This window comes from Delphinapterus leucas, chromosome 3 (assembly GCF_059928025.1).
Source record: "Delphinapterus leucas isolate spDelLeu-1000000601 "Yukka" chromosome 3, BTC_Dleu_Yukka2, whole genome shotgun sequence".
Classification (NCBI taxonomy): domain Eukaryota; kingdom Metazoa; phylum Chordata; class Mammalia; order Artiodactyla; family Monodontidae; genus Delphinapterus; species Delphinapterus leucas.
The window spans coordinates 128,710,098-128,735,181 of NC_143131.1; the positions used below are offsets into that span (position 1 = coordinate 128,710,098).

The 25,084-nt window shown below is 45.0% G+C and overlaps 1 protein-coding gene and 1 long non-coding RNA gene across 3 annotated transcripts in view; one reads left to right on the forward strand and one right to left on the reverse strand.

Annotated features, from left to right (window-relative positions):
• Positions 1–25,084, reverse strand: part of SLC36A2 (solute carrier family 36 member 2) — a 75,392-nt gene that overhangs the window by 48,440 nt on the left and 1,868 nt on the right. Inside the window, exons 2-3 of the mRNA XM_089909586.1 lie at positions 24,376–24,765; positions 22–21,195 (exon numbers count right to left, since the gene is read on the reverse strand). The gene's annotated coding sequence lies outside the window, so the exon portion shown is untranslated. The remainder of the gene's footprint in view (positions 1–21; positions 21,196–24,375; positions 24,766–25,084) is intronic.
• The window catches only part of LOC149749697 (uncharacterized), a 30,853-nt gene that overhangs the window by 4,046 nt on the left and 1,723 nt on the right, over positions 1–25,084 (forward strand). The window contains exons 3-5 of one of the 2 annotated variants that reach the window (XR_016392822.1): positions 11,225–11,353; positions 12,524–12,618; positions 16,488–16,987. This is a non-coding gene — a long non-coding RNA (uncharacterized LOC149749697). Of the gene's footprint in view, positions 1–11,224; positions 11,354–12,523; positions 12,619–16,487; positions 16,988–25,084 lie in introns of those variants that run through there. The other variant, XR_016392821.1, reaches the window with a different exon arrangement.

Genomic DNA, 25,084 nt, shown 5'->3' on the forward strand with positions numbered 1-25,084 from the left:
CGAAATAATTATACAACTCACCGTAATGCAGAACCAGTGGGAGCCCTGAGCTTGTTTTCCTGCAACTAGATGGTCCCATCTGGGGGTGATGGGAGACAGCGGCACCCGAAGTGTGTTGCTTATGTGTAGTCTACTCCATGATCTCGTTTTGGTTGCTGTCACTGCAGAAAACTCTGCTTCACAAAGACAGGATGTTGGAAATGGAAGCAGGCTTTTCAGTGCTTTTGTGGCAATCTCAAGATATTCCGCCTTGACCTTAATACAGAATGTATGGAGATTTGAAGTTGTCTCAAACATGCTTTTAAGGTCACCATCATTTGCGATCTCAAGCAGTTGATCCTCTTCTAGCACGGACAAAGTTGATTCACCTGGCTTATTCACAAATGGGTCTCAGATCCCTTCCTTCTCATTTTGGGGGTCTTTTGTGGTTGGGAAATTATGCTTAAACCCTTTTGAAAGCTGAGATAGGTGATCATGCACCAGCTGGGAGAAAGAAGGCCCTGGGTCAGCCTCTTTCAAAATCTCTGCCAATGTTTGAAACATGTCAAAAATCCCAACGTTCACTTGTCGCCCCCCACCCCCCAATTCCAGTTTGGCTTTGAATGCAGCCACTTAATCTGCCGACTTCAGCACAGTTGTCGTTCTCCCCTGAAGTGACAGATTGAGTTCGTCGAGCAGGTTGAATATGTCACACCAGTAAGGAAGTTTTGTGACCTATTCTGTGTCACTGAAATGTGCTGCCAGTGGTGACTGTTTTTCTAAAAGAAATCTCTGGAGCAGCTCTTGTAACTCAAAAATTCTAGGCAGAGATCTACCTTTAGAAGTCATCTCGCTTCTGTGTATAAGAGAAGACGTGTGTGTGTGTGTGTGTGTGTGCTCTGTGTCCATCTCCTCACAGAGCTGCATGAACAGATGTGAGTTAAGGGCATGTACTTTAATGTGACTGATACTTTTAATCACATCCCGCAAAACATTGTTAAGTTCAGGTGACATTTTTTGGCTAGCCAGCACTTCTCTATGGATGACACAGTGTACAGACCCACATTCAGAAGTGACCTCTTTGACCCGAGTAGTGAAACCAGAAAGCCATCCTGCCATGGCAGCTGCTGCATCCGTGCATGTACCGACACAAAATGACCAATTCAGTTTTCCTGACATGTAATCATTCAAAGACTCGAATAGTTTTGCAGCTGCGGTGTTGACTGGCAACAAAAGCGCACATAACATATCCTCATGAACATCCTCCTGAAAAATATATTGCACAAAAACAAGCATTGTTGTCTTGTTGTCAACATCGGTAGACTCGTCAACCTGGATTGCATACCATGGTGACTCATTAATCCTCTCGAACAATTGTGCCTCAGTATCCTCTGCTATTTCATCGTCTAGTTATGGTGCTAGCCGAAAGAGGAACACGTGCCACCTTTTGAACTGCAGCCTCTCCTAAATTTTTACGACAAATGTCCTTAGCAGACGGCAGGATCAACTCTTCACCAACAGTAAAGGGCTTCTTAGCTTTAGCAATGCGGTTAGCCACCAAGAATGATGCTCTCAGTGCAGACACATTTGATGAAGTGGTGGTCTTCAATAATTGCTTGTTCTTCATGTTCACGTGTTTTTCTTTTGAAAAACTCCAAAGACTTGTCTTTTAATGCAGGGTGCTTGGTCACCATGTGGTGAAGCAGTTTTAAAGTTTTCATGGCTTTGTTGGATAGCCAGTTGCCACATATTATACAAAGCGGTCTTGGAGAATGTGAATCACCTGTTGCAATGAACCTGTAATTTAAGTAGGACTCTTGGTATTTTCTTTTAAATGCAGCTTTCTTTTTGTTGGAGGTCTTAGAGTCTTCTGCTGTCTCATCATTGGGTCTTTCCCCCTTTTCAAAGAAGCTCCCCAGCGACATTTGTTTTTCACTCATTTTGGCTAGGGTTAGCTTGTGGACTTACCAAAACTGTGACTGAGACAAGTGTGCAGTGTGGGAAAGAGGCGTGGATGGAAGTGGTAAAGAAAATAATGGGCAGGCCACACCCGAGCTAAAATAAGTGTCAGATTCTGACTTAAAGCCTGCCATCAGATGCAGCTGTACAACTGAAGTACATCAACTCACTTGCCACCAGATGCAGCTTAATTGTCACTTGCCACTCACCGATAGGGTTTTGATATGAGTCTGCAAGCAATTGATTTACTATGGTCTCTATGCAGTCGAACCTCTCTGCTAATGATAATCTGTATTTGCAGCCGCTGCCAGCGCTAGCATCACCACCTCAGCTCCACTGAAGATCATCAGGCATTAGATTCTCATATGGAGCGCGCAACCTAGATCCCTCACGTGCACAGTTCACAGCAGGGTTCGCGCTGCTATGAGAATCTAATGCTGCCGTTGATCTGACAGGAGGCGGAGCTCAGGTGGTAATGCGAGTGATGGGGAGCAGCTGTAAATACAGAAGAAGCTTCGCTCGCTCACCCGCCACTCACCTCCTGCTGTGTGGCCTGGTTCCTAACAGGCCACGGACCGGTACCTGTCCGTGGCCCGGGCGTTGGGGACCCCTGATTTAGATATTCGGAGAGAGAGAGTGGAGGAGGAAGGACACTGCATGTGAGAAGAACAGCAGAAGTAAAGGCTCAGTTGTGGGAAAGAGGAGATATATGTGGGAGCACTAGAGAACTCACGTTTTGGAGCATAGGACACATACAGAAGAGAAGTGGAAAATCAGGCTGGATGCTAGGTGGGGGCCAGGTCGCCCAAAGCCTTATGAGCCAGATTAGAATATATCCTGTGCGGTAGGGAGACCTTGAAGATTCTCAAGTAGAAAAGGTATGCTCGGGTTTTATCTGTTGCTGCTTTGAGATAAGGACTGAATTGTTTAGGCTTTCAAAAGCAAAGGCTCAATTGTTTAGGCTTTCACTAACTTGGTTGATTGGGAGGGAGCTGCTGGAAGCTCAAGCTGGCATATCTCCTGCCATCTTGCAATTCTGCTCCAGGGCTTTGCCCTGCCTGTTTACACTTATCTACCACAAACATGAGGAACACAAAGAAGAATCCCAGCTAGTCCACAAGCAGGAGGAAGAACATGATTGCATGTGGGTGTTGGGAGGAGAAGATTATTGGTTATAAAAAGAAGAAAGGCAGAGAGAAAATGGGGCTACTCACTGTGCTGGAGTTATTACCCTCTGCCTCACCTGTCTTGCCTGGGTGCCCTTGCTACCCACAGCCATAGGTAGGAAGCCTTGTGGCAGCCTCAGACCTCCTGCTGCTCAAGAAGAGGCAGGAATGCCCTGGCAGGCTCTTTTTACATGGTCCAGGTGTGTTCCCAGGCAGAACCTCTGTGTCCAGGTAGTTATGGAGCCGAGGGCCTGCCTTGGCCTCCCTATCCCATTATCTGCTGCCCAGTCTCATCTGCTTGAAGAAGGAAGGCTCTGACCCCTGAAAATTCTGACTTGACTTGGACACTGAACACTCTGCTCAGTGTTAGGCCATCTCTTGCCACATGGAATGCATCTGTTTCTTTTGGCTCGCCCATCTATGATCCATGCAGCAGCTATAGATATCTTTTAAAAATTATTGATTATGGGGGCTTCCCTGGTGGCGCAGTGGTTGAAAGTCCACCTGCCGATGCAGAGGACATGGGTTCGTGCCCCGGTCCGGGAAGATCCTACATGCCGCGGAGCAGCTGGGCCTGTGAGCCATGGCCGCTGAGCCTGCGCGTCTGGAGCCTGTGCTCCGCAACGGGGGAGAGGCCACAACAGTGAGAGGCCCGCGTACCGAAAAACAAAAAATTATTATGTCATGCCCTTCCTCTGCTTACGACCCTTATGGAGCTTTCCTCTACTCTTGGAATAACATTCTAGCACATGGTCGGCTCCAGCCTCCCTTTCCCTTCTTTCCTTCTACGTCTCTTCCTCCTCACTCCGATGCATCACCAGCTTCTGGAGGACTCTCAGCTCTTCCCACTCCATGGCCTTTTGCTGATACCATTCCCATGCCTCTTCATTTGGTCGGCTCTTGTCCTTCATATCTTGGCTTAAACTTCACGTCCTCGGACAGGTTTTCCCCATCCCCCTGTAGCTCTTATCCTAATTCATAATTATACATTTACTTCTTTTCTTATTTATTTTCTGTCTCTGCCACTAGGTCATGAAACTCCATCAAGGTAGGGATCATACCTGTTCCATTTATCCTTACCTCCCTAACAGCTAGCATGGTGCCTGATCTATAGTGGGTACTCGATTGACACTTGTTCAGTAAGTGGATGAATGAACTAATGAGTGAACGAGATGCTGGTTTCTCAGTGGATGCACTGATCTTCTAGGAAGTACACACAGGATCCATCTGACTTTGAGTCGCTACATGCTGTTCAGGGTCATGAGCCATCTTATACTGCCCTTGGGCCTCCTTAGCCTGGCCCCTCTGCCTTTTGTGCTTACCTGCAACTTCTAGCTTCCTGGTCCTGGCTGCTGAAGCCAGTGGAGCTGAAGGGCCTCCATCGCCCACATCCTACACTTTGGTCCTATCCTGCCTTGGCCCTTGGCTCTTTCTGTGTAGGCTGGTCCACAATTAACAGAGTCAGTAAGGGTGACTAAAGATGTCTGCAGAGCACCTCAGATCACACGGCTGATTCAAGACCTGACCTCACGTCTCCTGGCTCCACAACAGTGATTTTCCTATTACACCCTGCTGCTTCCCAGACACCACAAAAATTGCTGGTCTTTGTGCTAGCAATGAAGATTATCATACACGCTACCCCTTACTACAACAGTTTTTACCAGGAGTGCAGGGATTCATACTCCCACGGGCACATCAGAATTTCAAGGAAATGAGAAGTAATGTGACTTTTTTCCCATTTAGTTAAAAAATATAGTGGTGATGAATGATTATTATACAACGGTCAAATGGTACAGAAGTATATACGTAAAAAAGGAACATCTGTATTCATACCCCTCTCCCCACTTCATCCCAATCTAATTCTCCTTCCCACTTCTTTCCTCAAAAGTAACTACTTTTAACAGTGTAGTGTGATTAAGTCCAGGCCTTTTTAATATATTTATAAATATTATGTATAAATAATTTATATACATATATATTAAATAGGTTATTTTTTAAAATCCTGTAGAGTTTTAAACACATATTCAATATTATTTTTAAAATTGTGTGTGTTGGGACTTCCCTGGTCGTCCAGTGGTTAAAAATTCGCCTTCCAATGCAGGGGAAGTGGGTTCGATCCCTGATCAGGGAACTAAGATCCCACATACTGTGGGGCAACTAAGCCCACGTGCTCTGGAGCCCATGCGCCACAACTAGAGAGAGGCCCGCATGCCACAACGAAGAGCCCTCTTGCCACAAGTAAGACCCGATGCAGCCAAATAAATATTTAAAAAATAAATAAATTAAATAAAACTGTGTGTGTTGAAAGTGAAAAAAGGACACTACTTTTGTGATGGAACAAACTCTCGGCTGATGGAGCACAGTCAAGAGGCCTTGTTCTGGTATGTGTATAAAGAGATGGCAGGAGAACCAGCAGAACCTGGGGCTAGAGCTAAAGCAAAGGAAGTCTTCTTTGTGAGATGGCTCGGAGGCTCTCACCAGCAGCAAAAGCGGTAGGCACAGTTCATTAGGACACCCTTGTGGTGCAAGGCCACAGCCTATCACCTACAGTCTGACAGGACCGAGATGGAGATGACGATGTGGGCAGAAGGAAGGGAGCTGAGTAGGTACGTTAGGATGAAAAACAGGACAAAAATGGATTTGTGAAGACAATGAGAAGACAAGCCATAGACTAAGAGAAAATACTCGCAAAAGCATATCTGAAAAAGGACTGTTATCTCTCTTAAAACTCAACAATAAGAAAATGAACAACCCGATTAAAAAATGGGCAAAAGACCTGAACAGACCTTTCATCAAAAGAAGTGTACAGAAAGCAAAAAAAGCATACGAAAAGATGCTTCACTTCATGTGTCATCAGGGAAATGCAAGTTACAACAACATGGAGATATCGCTACACACCTATTAGAATGGCCGAAATCCACAACACTGACAACGTAAAGTGCTGGTGAGAATGTGGAGTGACGAGAACACTCACACTGCTGGTGGGAATGCACAATGGTATGAAACAGCCACTTCGGAAAACTGTTTGGTGGTTTCTCACAATACTAAACAGATCCTTACCGTATGATTCAGCAATTGCATTCCTTGGTATCTTCTCAAATGAACTGAAAACTTTTGGCAACACAAGGACCTTACACGAATGTTTATAGCAGGTTTATTCATAAATGCCAAAACTTAGAAGCAACCATGGCGTCCTTCAGTAGGTGGACAGATAAACTGTGGTATATTCAGACAGTGCAGTATTATTCAGCAGTAAAAAAAAAAAAAAATCAGCTATCAAGCCATGAAAAGACATGGAGGGCTTCCCTGGTGGCGCAGTGGTTAAGAATCCGCCTGCCAATGCAGGGGACACGGGTTCGAGCCCTGGTCCGGGAAGATCCCATATGCCGCGGAGCAACTAAGCCCGTGATCCACAACTACTGAGCCTGCGCTCTAGAGCCCGGGAGCCACAACTGCTGAGCCCGCGTGCCACAACTACTGAAGACTGTGTGCCTAGAACCTGGGCTCTGCAACAAGAGAAGCAGCCACAATGAGAAGCCTGCGCACCACAATAAAGAGTAGCCCCCGCTCGCCACAACTAGAGAAAGCCTGCGTGCAGCAACGAAGACCCAGTTCCGGCAAAAATAAATAAATAAAATAAATAAATAAAAAAGAAACAAAGTCTATCAAAGAAAACCCCGAAACCTCCAAATATTTAAGACATGTAGACAGGGGTACTAAGAACTCTAGTTTGATATTAATGATGTAAGTATATGACTAGTCTCACATGGACAGACAACAAGGTACTACAGAGAGTAGGCTGCAGCAGTAAGTAGCCAAAAGGAAAAGAGAAACAGGATAAAGAAAGGGCACCAAGCCCTCCTATCAGGGGCTCCATCAACACACTAGAGACTAGTAGTATACTAGCTGGCTATATATATTTGTGCTCCTGATACCTGCAAATAAAAAGATGCTAACCATTGTTTTAAAAAAAAAGAATTTGTAACTGCCCTTCTCCCCCATCCAGTGGGGCGTGTGAGGCACAGGAGCTCCCTGTGCTGGGAGCTCAGTGCCCAGTTTTCACCCTGGCATTGCCTCTGGTTTGCTGTGCAACCTGGGACAAGTCCCTTCCGCTCTCTAGGTCCATTTTCTCTTTGTGTAAAGTGGGCTTGCAATTCTCAAGGGTCTCTTATTTCTTAAGGTTTTATGCATTATTTCCTGGGAGCAGAACTTTTTGAACATTTCCTAAGATAAGGGTAATTAATTAGAGTAACCATTGATAAGGGTAATTAATTAGAGTAACCATTTACTAAGTATTATTGTCTCATTTAATCTAGAGAACAACTCTCTACTATTAGCCCTGTTTTACAGATGGGGCAACTGAGGCTTAGGGAAATTGACCAATGCCACAGAGCTGATCAGTAGTGGCATCAGGATTCGAAGAAGGTAGACTCCTCTGCCCTCCCTCTCCACCACTCTGCAGGAAGAGCCTCTAGGTTCTGTGGCCTGGGAGAGGAGAACAGAGAATATAAAATAAAAGCACTTGATGTTAGACAGGAAATGGGTCTGACCTTGGGCACTCTCCCAGTTACCTCTAACATCACAGAGAACAATGGCAGAGCCCCGAGGGCACAGCAAACTTCAGAGGATGGAGGGTGTGGAGGTTCCAACATCATTGGTGAAGGAAAGGCAGAGGACAGACTCTAGGGGCTGATCTCTGGAGATAAGAATGCATTTAGAGGAAGATAATATGGACTTATAAAACAAGGGGAAAATTAAAGGGTTATCACTCCACTAGACTGTTCAGAAAATTTAGAACTTTTCTTCTTTTTGTGAATCACAAATTTCTTTTTCCATGAGATAAAGAATTGATCCTCTCAGAGAAAAAGCAAACATTAATCATTAAGCTTTGCCTACAATTTCACGACGTTTATCAAATTCCTAAGAAGACCCATGGCCTAGGGAGACTCGTAAGAATCGTCAACCAATAATTATGTTAAAAGTAATAGTGGGGCTTCCCTGGTGGCGCAGTGGTTGAGAGTCCGCCTGCCAATGCAGGGGACACGGGTTCGTGCCCCGGTCCGGGAAGATCCCACATGCCGCGGAGTGGCTAGGCCCGTGAGCCATGGCCACTGAGCCTGCACGTCCGGAGCACGGGAGAGGCCACAGCAGTGAGAGGCCCGTGTACCGCAAAACAAACAAAAAACAAAAAAAAACAAAAAAAACCCCAACCATTTAAGTGTCAAGTACTCTAACATTTACAAAATAACTTTGCATACATTACTTAATCTTTCCAATAAGTAGGCTGTTAGTCCCCACCGCCCCCGCCTTTTTTGTTTTGGCCAGCTGAGCACGGCATGTGGGATTTTAGCTCCTCGACTGATAGGGATAGAGTAGGATAGTACTCTATCTTACTCTATCCATCACAGGTAGTTGTAGAAGTCCCAGTAGGGGATTATAGATAGAGAGGGAAACCTAGGGAACTTTGGGAGACACTGTAAGTTAACGATCGCTCAAGAACTATTGGGAACGTCGTGCAACGAAGCAGGCTTGTTTAACTATAAAGCCATAAATAAAAACATGAGATATGCCCAGGTTATTAAGTGAAAGAAAAAAATGAGGTCTGCATTCTGCTGGTGGAGTTCAGCAAGACGGGGATCCTTAGGACCAAGGACAGGAATTTAAGGGAAAGGTGACATTCCAAAGTAGGAGACCCTCATTATACAGAAACCTGAGACTATTCAACATATTTTAGTATATGTTACCACCCTGCTGCTGATTTGAGTAAGCGCTATGACAGTGCTAATGTGACCTCATAGGGTCAAACACGCTCCTGCCTGATACAAAGGAGGAGCCTGTGATGTAAGCCTACGCGAAGAATGAGGAAGGCGGTCTTTTCCCCTTCCCCCACTTTCCTTTGACTATAAAAATGTAGCCTGCTTAATCCTTGGGGCAGAGCCCCCTCACCTGCCAGCTTGTATCCCTCACAAGCATCCTATATTAATAAATCTACTTCTTGCCTATCACTTTGCCTCTCACTGAATTCCTTCTGCGCTGAGACACAAAGAACCTGAGCCTCAGTTAAGTCCAGACACAGGTGAGTGACTCTAACTAAAAGACTGTGGGTTCAAGTCCCAGTCTAGGTTTAGGTTGGGTTTGAGTCCCAACACGTGGGTTCAAGTCCCAATCAGCGGTGCACGGTTTCACAACCAGGGATCAAACACGTGCTCCCTGCAGTGGAAGCGCGGAGTCTTAACCACTGGACTGCCAGGGAAGTCCCACAATACCCATTTTTATAGGTGAGAAAACTGAGACTCAAAAGAGCCAGGGAAGGGGTGACTGTACTTGGGCAGGTTTCTTTTAGGAGGGCCACATACGCTTATACCCCTTTATACAGTATTAAATTCACTTCTACCTTTACTTTTTTAAAGAACAAGATCGTGCCCATCAGTGTGTAACAGCTGTGGCTCATTCTTCATTGTTTTTACAACTGTGTAGTATTTTGTTAGAGGCTGCATCATGGGTTATTTAACCAGTCCCCTACTGGTGAGTATTTTGGCTCTTTCCCAAGCTGAAACGGGTAATTATGCACATATGATTTCCTACATATATGAGAATTTGCCTGTTAGATACATTCTCAGAAGTGGGTTTAGTAGGTCAAGGGCATGTACTTTTAAAGTTTTCACAGTAACAAATTATCCTCCAAGGGGTACCACTCATTTGCTTTCTACAAGCCGAGGGTGAGAGGGACTGTTTCTGTCTATCCCAGCAAGCGCTGGGTGCCACACTTCTCACCCTGGATCCGTCTCTGAAGAGTGCAAGTGACAGCTCCTTGTGGGGCTGCACTCCTGGACTCGGTTCCTATTCCTCGCTTTATCAAAGATCTTGTACGACTGGAACCTGTCTGAAGGTGAGAGTTAAGACGTCAGGGCCCAGGAAACTATGTCTTGGAGAAGCGCTTGAAAGGACTCTGTGGAAATTAGGACAGCCAGACTCATGCCCTGCCCCTCCTTGAAGGGCTGTCATTAAGATAAGGGAGCACAAAGTGCTGTGCATCCAGGTGGGGTGAAGGTCAACAGCAGGCCATATGGTGCAGCAGCTTTCCTACTAATCTAAGAAAGCCCTCAGGGACATAGAGAATAGACTTGTGGTTGCCAAGGGCGGGGGCGGTGGGAGAGGGTTGGATTGGGAGTTTGGGATTAGCAGATGCAAACTATTATATATAGAATGGATAAACAACAAGGTCCTACTGTATGGCACAGAGAACTATAGTCAATATCCTGTGATAAACCATAATGGAAAAGAATATGAAAATGAATGTGTGTATATATATATGTATAACTGAGTCAGTTTGCTGTACAGCAGTAATTAACACAACATTGTAATTCAATGATACTAAAATTAAAAAAAAAAAGAAAGTCCTCAGATCTCTCCAACGTTCTCCCTAGAAGACTGCTGAGGTAGTGAGCTCCCTGTCAGTAAGGGTATTCAAGCAGAGATCAAGGTATGCAGGACACGGTTGACTGGTAGTTTCTATTCCCACATCTTTTTGGTGTGTCTTCCTCTATTGCAGAGGCTGGAAAGGGAACAGTTAGTTACATCTCCTATACTCCTGGAAGCTACAGTTCTGTCTATAAAACAGGAAGGTCAAAAGGTGGTGGAGGATATCTGCTGCTTCAGGCTGTTTTCTGCTGTCAGGAGAGGCTGTAGAGAGGAGGGGTTTTTCTATAGAGTCATCCTGGCTTTGTTCTCGAGGTTGTCTAGAGGCATGCCGCGGCAGGCCCCAGTCCCAATCCCTGGGTCACAGCAGCAGCCTTGGGTTCCTGACCACAGTGGTTCCAGGGGTCTCCTGCTTCCCTGCCTTCCTGATTATGGGGGAGGTGGTGACTCCCCAGGTGCCACTTCAGAGGCATTGTTCTGAGAATCCTTCCTGTAAGTCCAGTCTACAGCCCCCTCCTCCGACCCTCCTAATGGCTCTGTAAGCCCCTAATTCCCATTATGAAATCTATTTCTGGTATTTTCCTGTGTAAAATACGGTTTCCTACCCTAACCCTGACTGATGGGAGGCAGGGATGTGCAAAACCTACAATGTAGTTTCCTACTCTCAATTTCTATGACTTTTCCACATTGTTTCATGGCAGAAAAGCAGTCCTCGAAATCCAGTGTTTTTACTGAGGGACATGTGGCGATGCTGGCAGGAGAAAGGGGTGGCCCAGCTCGCCCCTCACTTCCCTGGCTGCATCTCCAGGCCCTGACTCGCCCAAGCAGAGGTGAGTTTGATGTGTCCCATGGCTTCTCAGATCTACTCTCTCTTGTTCCCTTGGCACTGAGGCTAAGTCTGGCCCTAATTGTACTCAGGGTTCCAGGACAGGTGGCCTGACCTTAATTTGGGGCTTTTCTGGGGATAAGTGATAAAGGACATTTCCTTCCTCTGCTGCTTTGTGGGCTCTTGAGGAGAAAGCTCCCCATGAAATGGGTAAAGTTGTGACAGAAAATTCACAGGATACCAGAACCAGACTTAGCCCTGCCCACAATCTGAGGGAGAAATCCCTGTTATAAGTGCTGCCCACATTGAGCTTAATACCCATTGTCTCCTTCAACCCTCTCAACAACTCTAAGCAATAGGACTTATTCTCACCATTTTACCTATGGCTCAGAGTTGGGGAGAGCTTGCCCAAGGTCACACAGCTAACATGGAAGTCACAAAAGCAGGATGGGAATGAGTGTGTTTTTCTGCGATCTTAACTACAGGTTGTCCAGCATCCTAGAAGCCATCTAGTTCAATGTTCTCTCCCCTCCCATAAAATGCTTGAAGGTTTCCTCTTCCTTGTGTGTTACAATCTTTCCAATAGACAGTGGAAAATATGTATTAGATGGAAATTAGCACATTTTGACTATCAATTTTATATTTAGAAGTTTACCTATAGGATATAATAGGGAGTGTTCAAACATGTATGTAAACTCAAGGGTACTCATTACAGCCTTAGTTATACATGTAAAATTATAAGCAAGCTATTTGTCAAGTCATAATGCTAGGGAAATTAATGATGATACATTTATCCAATTGAATGGTATTCAGTTATACATGGTAATATATATTGAAATTAATTGATATGTAAATCCAGGTTTTTCAAAAGTTAATTTGTCCATCAGTTACTGAGTATCAACTATGTTTGAGGCACTTCACCCATGTCATTCTCTCTGTTATTTCAGTTTTGTGTGCACATCTCTTCCTCCCTGGGCTGCGAGAGCCTTAGAGGCAGGGACGTGAATGATGTCACGTGCTCACTGCTGTAGCCCCACGATGCCCAGGTGCTCAGTAATGTTGAGTAAATGGACCCCTAAAGGGTTATGCTTAGGATTTAAAAATTATCTTTAAGGAGCATTATTTTTTGCCACCAACACAACTTCTCTAAATCTCTCTTTGCCTGTCTGTCAAGATTTAGCTCCTGGAGTTACTGGAAAGAAGAAGGAAAAAGTTCCCATAAAAGTCTCCAGGTGCAAGATCTCAGGCCCAGGAGCTCCTGTCGGGGAGGTAAGGAGACTTATGAGATCCCGCTGACCTCCTCCGGGCAGGAGGAGACCTGCTGGAGATGCTGCTAGACACTCCTTGGGGGCCACCGGAGCATTCCTTGGGCTGCTGAAGGAGGTGCCTCCCGCCCCAGGCAGGCAGACACCTCACTCTTGCGCTCAAGCACTGTGCGGGTGAGGGGCTGGGAGCGGTCATGGCTTTGGCAGGGGTTGAGCAAGCACAGGTTTGGCATGCAGGAGCTGCAACGCCCAGCTCTCAGCTGCTTGAGCCATAGAAGGCTCAGGAGCTTAAATACTGCACTGCCTGCCTCGCCTGTTGTGATGCAGGCTCTGCTCCTTGGGAAGAACAAATGGCCAAAAGCATGAATGGATGGATAGATGGGCTTCTCCTACCCTCAACACGGAGACGCCTCACAGTTGCTCTACGAGTCTGTTCTTTCTCTTCCTCCTTCTGATGAAGTACCCCCATGCTGGCCACTCCGCTGGGTGCTGGGGATCCACCGGGGCCAGGGTGCAGTCCCTGCCTTCCATGAGCTTAGCTGGAAATCATGAATATCAATCAGGGTTTCCCATACATAAATTTAAAAAATTTCAACTGTGATAAGCGCTCTGAAAGAAAATTTAGCAAGGCTGAGTGTGTGTAACAAAAGCAGTTACTCTTATAAAGGGGATCAGGAAGGTTTTCCTGAGGAAGAGGGAAGTCCCCTGCACAGCAATGTTCTCTTCGCCTTGCTGCTGTAACAACATGTGGCTTCCTCCTGAGGTCACTGCTTCCTCTGCAGGCCTCTAAGAGAGGGCTGCTTTCCTCTCTCCTCTCTAACACAGCTCCCTTGGAACACATGACAGCAGTCCGCAGCACCTCTACTTGTTGCGGCATGCACAGCCCTCAGGGCCGCCCCCTCTTCTACTTAACAACCTCTTTCTCTCTTTCTCCCTTTCTTACCCTCTCTCTCTCCCTCCACCATTTCCCTATGATCATTCTTGATTAGTTCAACCACATAAAGGAATCACCTGTACTCCAGCCTCTTACGTCCTTGACCACCTTTTCTTTCAGTTTGTCCTCCACACACTGACTCCCACCATCACACCCCAGACCTTGTCATTATCAAAACCTGCACCACTATTCTGAAAAAAGTTTTATTGAAGTATGGTTGATTTACAATGTTGTGTTCCTACACTACTTTCAAAGTCTCTATTTCAAGCATCCCATTCTCTGGGTGCCTCACCAACACCTACTGGTCCATCTCACATCCACTAATTTGCAGACCCTACCAGATCTTTGACCACGTCAGGGCCTCCTGTCCACTGATGCTGCTCTGAGACCCATCCACTGCTCTTCGCCCCCTCATAGCTTCATTCCCCTTTTTACCCAGTGATTGGTCAGTTGTGGAGTCTCCCTGCCATACACTCTCATCCCTCTCCTTGTATTGTATCCACCTTCCAAAGCCACAACACTGACCGGATGCACCTTTGCCTCTACTTTGAGACTACACCCAAGTAGCTGAATGTGGCTAGAGAACAACAGCCGGATTTGCCAACCCGTCACATTTTAAATTTATGAAAACCTCAGGTGGGTCCTAGCACCGCAGGGAAAATCTACTCTTTGTCTTATTTATGTGGTTCTTCCACTCTTCAAGAGGACTATTTCCTACCTCTTCTCTCTATTCAAACCTTCTCTCTATTCAAACCTCCATTACTCTCCCCTGTCAGCCGATGGCATTGTTCTCATTTCATTGAGAAAACAGAAGCAATCAGAAGAGAACTTCCTTATCCTCCAGCCACTAAATCTATCCACTGACCTGTGTCTGAATCCATATATGAGGCTTTTTCTCCCATGAAAGTGGCTGAGCCATCCTCATCCTGTCCTCAGTCCCTTTATCTTGAGCACTGGATCTCATCCCCTTTCCTTCACCTACTCAAGAGTCTTCCTCCTGCAATGATCCTTCCCTCTTTCTTTTTTTTTTTTTTTTTCCTTCCCTCTTTCTTGCACCATCAGCCTTTCCCTTTCTACGGCATCATTCCCATGAACATATAAACATACCATAGTACCTTTAATCTCTCATCTCTCTGCTCCCTTTCATAGCAAAATTCCTTAAAAGAGTAGTCTCTATTCACTCTCTCCAATTTCTCATTTTCCATTCTCTTGAATCTACCTCAGCCGACTTTCATCCTTATTATTTAACTGAAACTGCTTTTGCCAGTGGCAACTATGGTTCCTGTTGCCAAATCCAATGGCTAAAACTTAGCCCTCTTCTCAGTTGACTTGACAGGAGTAGACATTTCAGTCCCCACCCCCCTTTCCTTTTGGCCGTGCCACACGTCATGTGGGATCTTAGTTCCCCGAACAGGGATCAGGGCTCAAACCTACGCACCCTGCAGTGGAAGCGCAGAGTCTTAACCCCTGGACCACCAGGGAACTCCTCAGTCCTTTTTACACACACTATTTTCACCGCTGTGGTGATAGACTCTAAGATTCCACCTCCTTTGATATTTATGGTATCCATGCCCTTGTTTATCTCCTCCTCTTGAGTGTGGGTGGGACCTATGCTTGCTTCTAACCAATAGAATGTGGCAAAGATGATGTAATGTCACTTTCATGATTACATCGTCATATAAGGTCTTGTTTTACTAGCAGACTCTAGAGACTTCAAAGTTAGTTGGCTTTAAAGAAGTAAGTGGTCATGTTAGAAGGCCCATAAGGTTAGGAGCTGAGGGCCAGCAAGAAGCTGAGGGCCAGCAAGAAGCTGACAGCCAGCAAGAAGCTGGGGCCCTCAGTCCTACAACAGCAAAGGAATTAGTTGCGCCAGAAACCTGAGCGAGCTTGGAGGAATATTATTTTCCAGTTGTGCCTCCAGATGAGACTATAGCTCAGCCAACACGTAGTTGCAGCCTGTAAGCCCCTATAAGCTTAGGACCCAGTTAAGCCATGCCTGAACTTCTGACCCAGAGAAACTGTGAGACAATAAATGTATGTCACTTTAAGCCACGAAGTTTGTGGTAATTTATTACACAGCAATAGGAAACTAATATAACCACTCATCTTCTTTTATATGGTTATATTTTTTCCATAGTGGCATCTTATACTGTATTTTTAAAAACTCAGACACAAGTTATTTGCATATTAAACAGGTACTATTCTGTACCTTCATATGGCAAATCATGGCCACGGAACCCTAGGGTCTAAGTGAGGGGTCAGAAGAGAACCCAAAGGTTCTCACACTTCTTACCAAGTGTGACCCTGACCAAACACCTTTGTCTCTCTGAGGTTCAATTTCCCATATATAAAATGTATGGGAGATTTCCCTGGCAGTCCAGTGGTTAGGACTTTCACTGCCGTGGCCTGGGGTTCAATCCCTGGTCAGGGAACTAAGATCCCGCAAGCCAAGTGGTGCGGCTAAGGAAAAAAAAAAAAAAATGAATGGGTTGCAGCAGACCATCTCAAAGAAACTCTAAAGTGTAATATATAATGATTCTGTGGCTGACTGAGGGCCTATCCAGTCTTCTTTGGAGGGAGGGATGTTGCTGAAGCAGGGAAAAGAAGGACGCACAGAGCTGAAAGATTTGGGAGATGAATTTCTTCCCCTATTAATTTCATCGGTGAGAAACTGAAGCCCGGATGAAAGGGACTTGCTAGTACATGGCAGAGCTAGCCTCAGCCCTTTCCTTTGGGCTCCTACATCAGTGTTTTTTTGGCAACAGGAGGCAGTTCTCTCTTCTCAGCTCTCCCAGGTCCTTTGTTACCGTTGTGAGGGAACCCCAAGGTCTGCCTGCCCTACAGGGGCTTAGTGGGTTTGCTCCAGATCTCTTAGAGGACTTGGTCCCAATCCTGGGAATATTCCTCACCCAATGCTGCCTTTTCCTGCCTTATTTCAGGAGGACCTACCAGTTGGCGCTGTCTTATGCCGAGACTGAGATAAAGGAAGCTGTTGGCTGAGTAAGAGGTTAGGGGAGTATCTGTGGGTACGATGGAAGCTGTAAGTTGGTTTCAGGTAGATTGGAAGCTAGAGCTTTGGAGAACCTGAGCCCAGTAAGCTCTCGGAGGCTTCCCGCCACACACTCCTACTTTAAAAATTAATATTCACGGGGCTTCCCTGGTGGCGCAGTGGTTAAAAATCCGCCTGCCAATGCAGGGGACACGGGTTTGAGTCCTGGTCCGGGAAGAGCCCACATGCCGCGGAGCAGCTAAGCCCGTGCGCCACAACTACTGAGCCTGCGCTCTAGAGCCCGTGAGCCACAACTACTGAAGCCCGCATGCCTAGAGCCCGTGCTCCGCAACAAGAGAAGCCACCACAAGGAGAAGTCTGCGCACTGCAACAAAGAGTAGCCCCCGCTCACAACTAGAGAAAGCCCGTGCGCAGCAACAAAGACCCAACGCAGCCAAAAAAAAAAAAAAAAATTAATATTCACATTTTTAAAAAGACGTCCATAGTTAAACCCCTAATTTTTTTAATCAAAGGATTTATAATTAAAGCTAGAGTCTCCTTATCTAACCCTCTCCATTCCTCTTTCTGGGGCTAGCCATTTTTTTTTAATTGGTTTTTTGTTTTAGTTCTTCAGTTCTCCATCTCTTTGTATAATACACTTTAATGATATTTCTCAACTAATCAACATGCTGTTAGATGAAAATTTATGCCTGTTAATCTCCCCCACTCCTCCTGTCAATATAATTATTTCACTTTTAGTTCTTTTTTACCTATCTTTGTACTTTTAAAAATTATATAAGCATAAAGATAAACTTCTTAAATTATAAAGAGTATTTGTGTTAGTTTCCTATTGCTGCTTTAGCAAATTACCACAAGTTTTGTGGATAAAACAAGAGAAATTTGTTGTCTTACAGTGCTGGAGGTCAGAAGTCCTAAAATCAAGATGTTGGCAGGGCTGTGTTTTTTTCTGGAGGCTCTAGGGAGAATCCCCTTCCTTGCTTTTCCAGCTTCTAAAGGCCTCCCGCACTCTTTTGGCTTGTGGCTCCTTCTCCATCTCCAAAGCCAGTAGAGGAGCATCTTCTCTTCTCCGACCTTTCTGCTTCCCTCCTATAAGAACCATTGTGATTACATTAGGCCCGACTTGGATAATCCAGTATAATCTCCTCTTGTCAATATCTTTAACTTAATACATCTGCAAAGTCTCTTTGGCCATCTAAGGTAACATATTCACAGGCTGTGGGGATTAGGACCTGGACAGCTTTGGGGGTCATTATTCTGCCTACTCCACCATTCATCCCAGTTTACCTGGAACAGTCCCACTATATGCCTGGTGTCCTGGTGTAACTATTAATACAGCTCCCATTGTAAAGCAATTATACTCCAATAAAGATGTTTAAAAAAATATTAATACAGCGCCCCTTTTATTCTCAAAAGTGTCTCCACTTGAACAAAAAATTATAACACCCCACTTATCCAATGTTTCCCAATCTCTTTTATACCATAACACATGTGGAAAACGATAACATTTTATAGATCCTCAGGATAAAAGAACAAGCCTACTCATGACTAGAGGTAATTGCCTCAGAAGCTCTGGCCACGTTAGGACCCAGCTGGCTGCTCCAAGGGGCAAATGTATCAACATCTCAGCACCCCTATAGCCCACTTATGGTACGCCATTGGCCACTGCATACCACTGCAAAGTCTTCCTTACACTAAAGCAATATAATATGTTTTAAAGCCTGTTCTTCTGATATGCTCCTGTGTGAGCAGCATTTAATTCCAAGGAGTGTACCCGGGTTCTCATACACATGCCCTGACGCTCCTGTCATTGCAATCCTGCCTGCAGGTTAGTTCAGGTTGTCAGACTGCTGGCATCTTTTCCCATATGCCCTCTAGTTCTTTGTCCCTGCAGAATTCCCCATCCCTCGCGCATTCTCCCAGGCACCAAGAGTGTCAGTGTTGGTGGCAGGGAGGTCCCGTTGGATTCTCTGGATGGGCTTTTTAGACAGCTTGCAAAATTTTTCTCTGGGTCTTCAGAGTGCATACGTCTCTTAACTTTGTAACACATTTTTTTTTTCTTTAAACATACTTCATTTACCACAAAGCCGTTAGTGGTAAAACATTTTATCAACATTACCTCCTTTCTAATCATCAAAAGTCACAAGAGCTTGGCTCAGAGGCACATTGTAGTGTAGATATGGCACCAGCACTTTTCCTAGTATCTGAGCTGCTGTTTGTTCCCTTAGTGGGGTCCTTGCTTTAATGGCTGCTTTTCATTTCAACCACGTTGCTAATTTACTGAACAGGATGCACCTTCCTTGGTCATCAGCACGTTACATAATGATGGTGTTTGGCTTTCTTTATAACAATTCCTAATTTCTATAGCCACTTCTGATTTCCATTCCCAAATTAAGAATTTTTTTTTTTTTTGCATACGCTGGCCTCTCACTGTTGTGGCCTCTCCCGTTGCGGAGCACAGGCTCCGGACGCGCAGGCTCAGCGGCCATGGCTCACGGGCCCAGCCGCTCTGCAGCATGTGGGATATTCCCGGACCGGGGCACGAACCCGTGTCCCCTGCATCGGCAGGCGGACTCTCAACCACTGCGCCACCAGGGAAGCCCCCAAATTAAGAATTTTTAAGTGAACTTTTTGGCTCTGTGCCACTTAATGAATTCTACTGTTATGGCTTACAGAATATTTTAAATTACACTAACAAAGAGTGCTTATACTACAGATAATTACTCAATCCACCCATAGAAGTTCCATGTGAACAACGGGATTTCTCTCTGGTTTCTGACAAAAATGGGTGGGCACTTCTGTGTCCCAGCTGAAGTGTAGCACACTTTACAGTTCACTCTTTTGAACATCAGTCAGGCTATTACGAGATACCTCGTGAAAGTTTAAATTTGGGTAGGATTCTAAATACTCGAAATTCTGCATACGAAGTAGGACTTCATGAACATTTTTATACCACACCATCTTAAATACATGTAATGCAGCTATGTATACAGAGACCGTGTTGTGTACCCTGGGTGTTTTTGTTTTTTCCTTAACCAAATGTGCTCATTCTACATGTGCTATTTTGTAACTGCCATGTATGTGGGGGCCAAGGGCTGGGAAGCCAGAACCAAGAGACACATGACGTTTGTGACTCTGGGTGCATTGCCCCTCCTCTCTAGGCCTCAGTTTCTCCACTAAGGATGAGAGGTTGGACTCACTGACCCAAGAGGGGCCTTCCAGCGCTGATAATCTAGAGTTAAAGGAGGCTCCCTGGAAGAATCCCTCATTCTCTTTATGTCTAGGGATGTAAATAGAAGAAAAAGAGAACAAAGGGGAAGGAAAAGAAACAGCTACAAGAAAAAACGGGAAGGAGCAGATACGTGTTGATAAAAAAAGGGGAAAGGAAAGAAGCAGCAAGATGCCTAGACTCACAAAGTGTGAGTATGGACTTCATTTATTAAAAAATAGGTTTCAATTCCCAATGTTTTTTTAAGAACACTGGCTGTGGAGTTATACAGAGTTTGACTCCTGGCTTTATCACTTATATTCTTGTGTGACTTTGGGCATAGTTTTCCTGTCTCCTTGCCTCAGTTTCATTTATTAAGTGGAATGAAAAATAACAACCTCATAGGATCTCAGTGGGGAGTAAATGAGTTTGTAAAGCACACAGCACTCAGTGAATCAGAGATCTTACTGTCATTGTCATCACTTTTCATGGAGTCCCTCTGAGACAGCGGGGGCAGGAATTCTCCTTCCTTTAAGGTGTTTGTAGGTCACCCTTCCCCTTCACATCCTCATGAAGCCAAACAACTCCCACTTCCTGAGTGAAGAACCCAGAGAGGCGAAGCACATATGTTCCCCCCATGCTACCCAGGTCTGTCCCTCCACTGGATGTGGACAGTGAGAGTAATGAGAATCACCTCTTGTGTGGGTATATTGATCAGTACAGTGTGCCAAGTGCTCTGAAACCCATCAGACCCTCTTCTGGCTGAGAGATGAGGAGGCAGAGGCTCAGGGAGGTTAAGCCCCAAGAGGTCATGTCATGTGTCCAGGGGTATAGGAAGCTGGGAAGCTCTATCTCAACACTTTTGTCCCAGTACCCATAACCTGGGGAGGCATTCGCTCAGCTTCTCCGGGGAGGCTGGGCTCCTGCGTGTTCTCGGCCCTTTGATGGCGTTCCCCAACCTGCTGCTTCACTAACCGTGGGTGCTGCTGAGTGGTGGTTGCGGTGAGATGGTCAAGTATGTGGTCACTGGCACTCTGGCTTCAGCGATGATCAGCCGTGCGACCCTAAATGTTTTAAATCTTTCTAAAGCCCACTTTCCTCATCTGTAAAATGGGGATAATGCCTTATGCCTAGAATGAGAAGCTGAGACAGGGTTTCTTGAGAAAGTGATTTACTAAGGGAGTGTTCTCAGGAGAAGGGGTGTGAGGGAAGAAAAGGGAAAAGCTAAGTGAGGATGCAGTCTCAGGTGGAGACTAGCTTCAGCCTGATCCCACAGGGAGCTCTGGAGCACAGGTTGCATCATAAGCTGGTCCCACCTTAAAGTCAGGGGACTGACCTTTGGTTCCCATCCGCCTTAAGTAATTGGCTGTGGACTGCACTTCCCCCATCTGTCATAGAGTGTGAAGGAAATGGATCGGGGACCCAAGGGATCCTTAAAGAAGAGATGGAGAGAAAAAGGGGAAATTGAGCAGGACTCATATGACATACACAATCAATAAACATATACCCTCTCCTTTTTATACAAAAGGCTGTATCACCATTCTCTTCATATTTTCCCTTAGGAATATAACTGGAATTTGCTTCAAAATAATTTAGGGTGCAGGGGCATTAGGTGGGAATAGATAATCGGGGTGGTGGTGGTGGTGGTGATGGTATTGGGTTGGGATACAGATAAATAATGTTGGCCAAGAACTCTCTCCAAACAGAGTTGGTTTCACTCCCAGCAGCCAATCAAATCTGCTCTTTTGAACACCATCAATGGTCATTCTTTACTAAACACAATGGTCTGTTTTCAGTCCTCTTCTTACGTGAACAAGCAGTAGCATTTGACATAGGTAGTCTCTAACCTCCTTGAAAAACTTTCTTCACTTGGCTTCCCAGACACCACCACTTCTGGTTTGCCTCGTAGCTCAGTGACCGTGCCTTCATGGTTCCTTCTGCTCATTCCTAGTCATCTTTCTATGCTCTCCTAGACTTGATTTTTGGATTTCCTCCCATAGTTATTTGCACTCACCTCCCTGGTGAGCTCATCTAGTCTCTTTGCTTAACTACCATAAATATGCTGACAATGGCCAATTTTTTATCTCTACGCTGGACCTCTCTACTCTCCACAATCATCCCAATGCCTACCTGACCCCTTCCCTTAGATGTCTAACAGGCGCTTCACACACAACAGTCTCCCCACCAAAACCTGCCCCTGCCACTGTCTTTCTGTTCTAGTAAAAGGCAACTCTATCTTTCCCGTTGCTCAGGCCAAAGTGTTTGGCTCCTCCCTCATACTCCACTTCCAGTCCGTCAATGTGTCCAACCTACGATAAAATTATTTTCAGAAACTGACCACCTTCACTGCTGTCACTCTTGTCAAGTCATCACAATCTTATCCTGGCTTACTACAACTGCCTCCCAACAGGTCTCGCTGTTTCTGCCCTTGCCTATATCAACCCAATAGACAAAGCATCCTTTTAAGCCCAAATCAGATTATGGCACTCCTCTGCTGAAACTCCTCCAGTATCTTCCCATCTCACTCAGAATAAAAGCCAAAGCCCTTAAAGTGGCTCACAGAGCACTATACAATTTTCACCCATTTGTTGTTGCTCTGACCTAATCTACTTCTCTTTCCCTAGCTTTCTTTGCTGCAGCCACAGTGACCTCCTTGTCATTCTTCAAACGGATGAGGCGCAGTCCCACCCCAGGGCCTTAGCATAGGCTATTCCCTCGGCCCAGAATGCTCTTCCCAGTGTTCACATGGCCTGTTTCTTCACCTATTTCAGGTCTTTATTTACATTTCATCTTCTCAGTGAGAGCTTTCTTGACTATTTTAAAAGTTGCAATCCCTTCCCTCTGCCTCCAGACTCCCTCTTCCACTTTCCTGATTTTTCTCCATAGCAGATACACCGCTGACATATGTATATTACTTAGTTATTCTTAGTTATTTCTGTTGCCTGTCTCCTCCCACTAAAATATAAACTGCACAATAGCAGGGGTTTTTGTCTATTTTGTTCACTGTTGTATCCCTAGAGCCTGGCACAATGATACTCAATAAATACTCATTGATAAAAATATGAACACATTTCCTCATCCTTATCTTCTTACTGTTTGATTTGATTCTTAATTTCTGTTATTATATTTTAAATTTCCAAATTTTAATTTTAATTTAAAATTAATTTTAAAATATAAAATTTATAATTTTTATTTTTCTCAGAATATTCTTTTTTAAAGCATATTGTTTTTATTTCATGATTGCAACATCTTATCTCTCTGAGGTTTTTTTAGGGCAGCATTTCTCCAACAAGAGGCAACATCAGAATCACCTGGAGGGCTTATTGAAACAGATTGCTGGGCCCCACTCCTGGAGTTTCTGATGCAGATTCTGGAATGGGACCCCAGAATCTGCATTTCCAGTAAGTTCCCAGGGGATGCTGATACTGTTGGCCCAGGGACCCCAGTTTGTGCTTTTATGTTTTGCATAGTTTCTTCCAACGTGCTTTCATGTGTTTGTGCATTTGATTATTCTTCTTAGAGGCTTTTCTCAGATGTCTGGTAATCTCTTTCAAATTTTAAAATTAACCTTTTAAATACAGTAAAGTTCATATATTTTAATTGTCCAGGTAATGGCTTTTGACCAGCGTTTAAGCCTAGGTAGCCATCATCCCAATCAAGATGTAGCATTTTAGCACTGCCCCGGAAAGCTCTCAAGTCCCTTTGCTGTCAGTCCGCACCCCACACATCCCAAGCAACCACTGATCAGTTTTCTGTCACTAGATTAGTTTTTTGCTCATTCTATATATTTGTATTAATTGAATCATGTAGCATGTAGTCTCTTGTGTCTAGCTTCTTTCACTTAGCATAATGAGATTCATCCTTATCAGTAGTTCCTTCTTGCTATATATGCCACAATTTGTTTATCAATTCATCTATTAATGAATATTTGAGTTGTTACTAATTTAACTTTAGTAAGCTGCTTGCTGTGAACCTGTGAGTACAAGTCTTTGTATGGATCACAGCCAGGACTAGGGTGAGGCAAGCCGGGAAACCTAGTTCACAAAATTTAAGGAGGCCCTCACTCTTGTGTACCTATAAGTGCCAACTTTGCACTTGCACAACCCCGAGAGGGAGCCCCTCCTTAAATTTTCCACCCAAGGCACAACTACTGAATATGCTTCTATTTTTCTTGGGTAAAGAGTGAAATTGCGGGCTTCCCTGGTGGCGCAGTGGTTGAGAGTCCGCCTGCTGATGCAGGGAACGCGGGTACGTGCCCTGGTCCGGGAAGATCCCACATGCCGCAGAGCGGCTGGGCCCGTAAGCCATGGCCACTGAGCCTGCGTGTCCGGAGCCTGTGCTCCGCAACGGGAGAGGCCACAACAGTGAGAGGCCCGCATACCACCCCACCAAAAAAAAAAAAAAAAAAAAGAGTGAAGTTGCTCCATCATAGGATAGGTATGCATTTAACTTCGTAAAAAACTGCCAACGAGTTTTCCAAAGTGGCTGCACCATTGTACACTCCCACCAGCAAGGGATGAGAGTCCCAGTTGCTCCACATCCTCACCAACACATGTATTTCCACTCTTTTCTTCTCTGTTGCCACAGATGGACTGCTGCAAATATGGCTCACCTGTGCAGTTCTTTCTGTCATCCTCATCTCTTTGGCTTTCCTGATCCAAATGAGACTCAGGAGAGTTTTTGTTGTTAGTCTTGCTGAACTGTCCATGAGTGCTGTTTCAAACAAAGGCGATATAAGCTGTGCAGCTCTGAGTGAGCTCTTCACCTTCAGAAAGAGTTTTTATTGATGCTTTTCTGAGATCTGCCCTCTCCCCTAACCCCCCACCCTGGGTCCCCTCACTCCTCTCTGAGTTTCTTCTCCTTTCTCCTGCACAGCTTCTGTCTGATCTCAGCTGCTTTTGTTGGTCCTTACACGTATTTTGGTAACTATGGATTATATTTCTCTTCTGGCTTTGCTGTAAATAGAATTTGCAGTTTTTTCCCTTTTGCTTTTGTACAGTTTCTAAGAGTAAAAGTCAAAGTGGTTATTTACACAACCATTTTGCACTAGAAATCTTTATATTTCTGAGTAAACAATGGGGGCAGAGGTGGAGATTTGCATATTGGGGAAAAGTTATCTGGGAAAGATAAGGAGATGTTATCGTATGCCAGTTTCTAATTAGGGCTGCAAAATGATAAGGTTGATAGAGTCCTAAGAGTATCTGAAAATTGTGCAGCCTTTTCTCAAGGGTCTCTCTGATAAAGGTGTACTGGTCACCACAGAAGTAAGAACCTTATCTAGAGTCAGTGCATCCCAGGTGCAGATGGCAAAGTCCCACCTC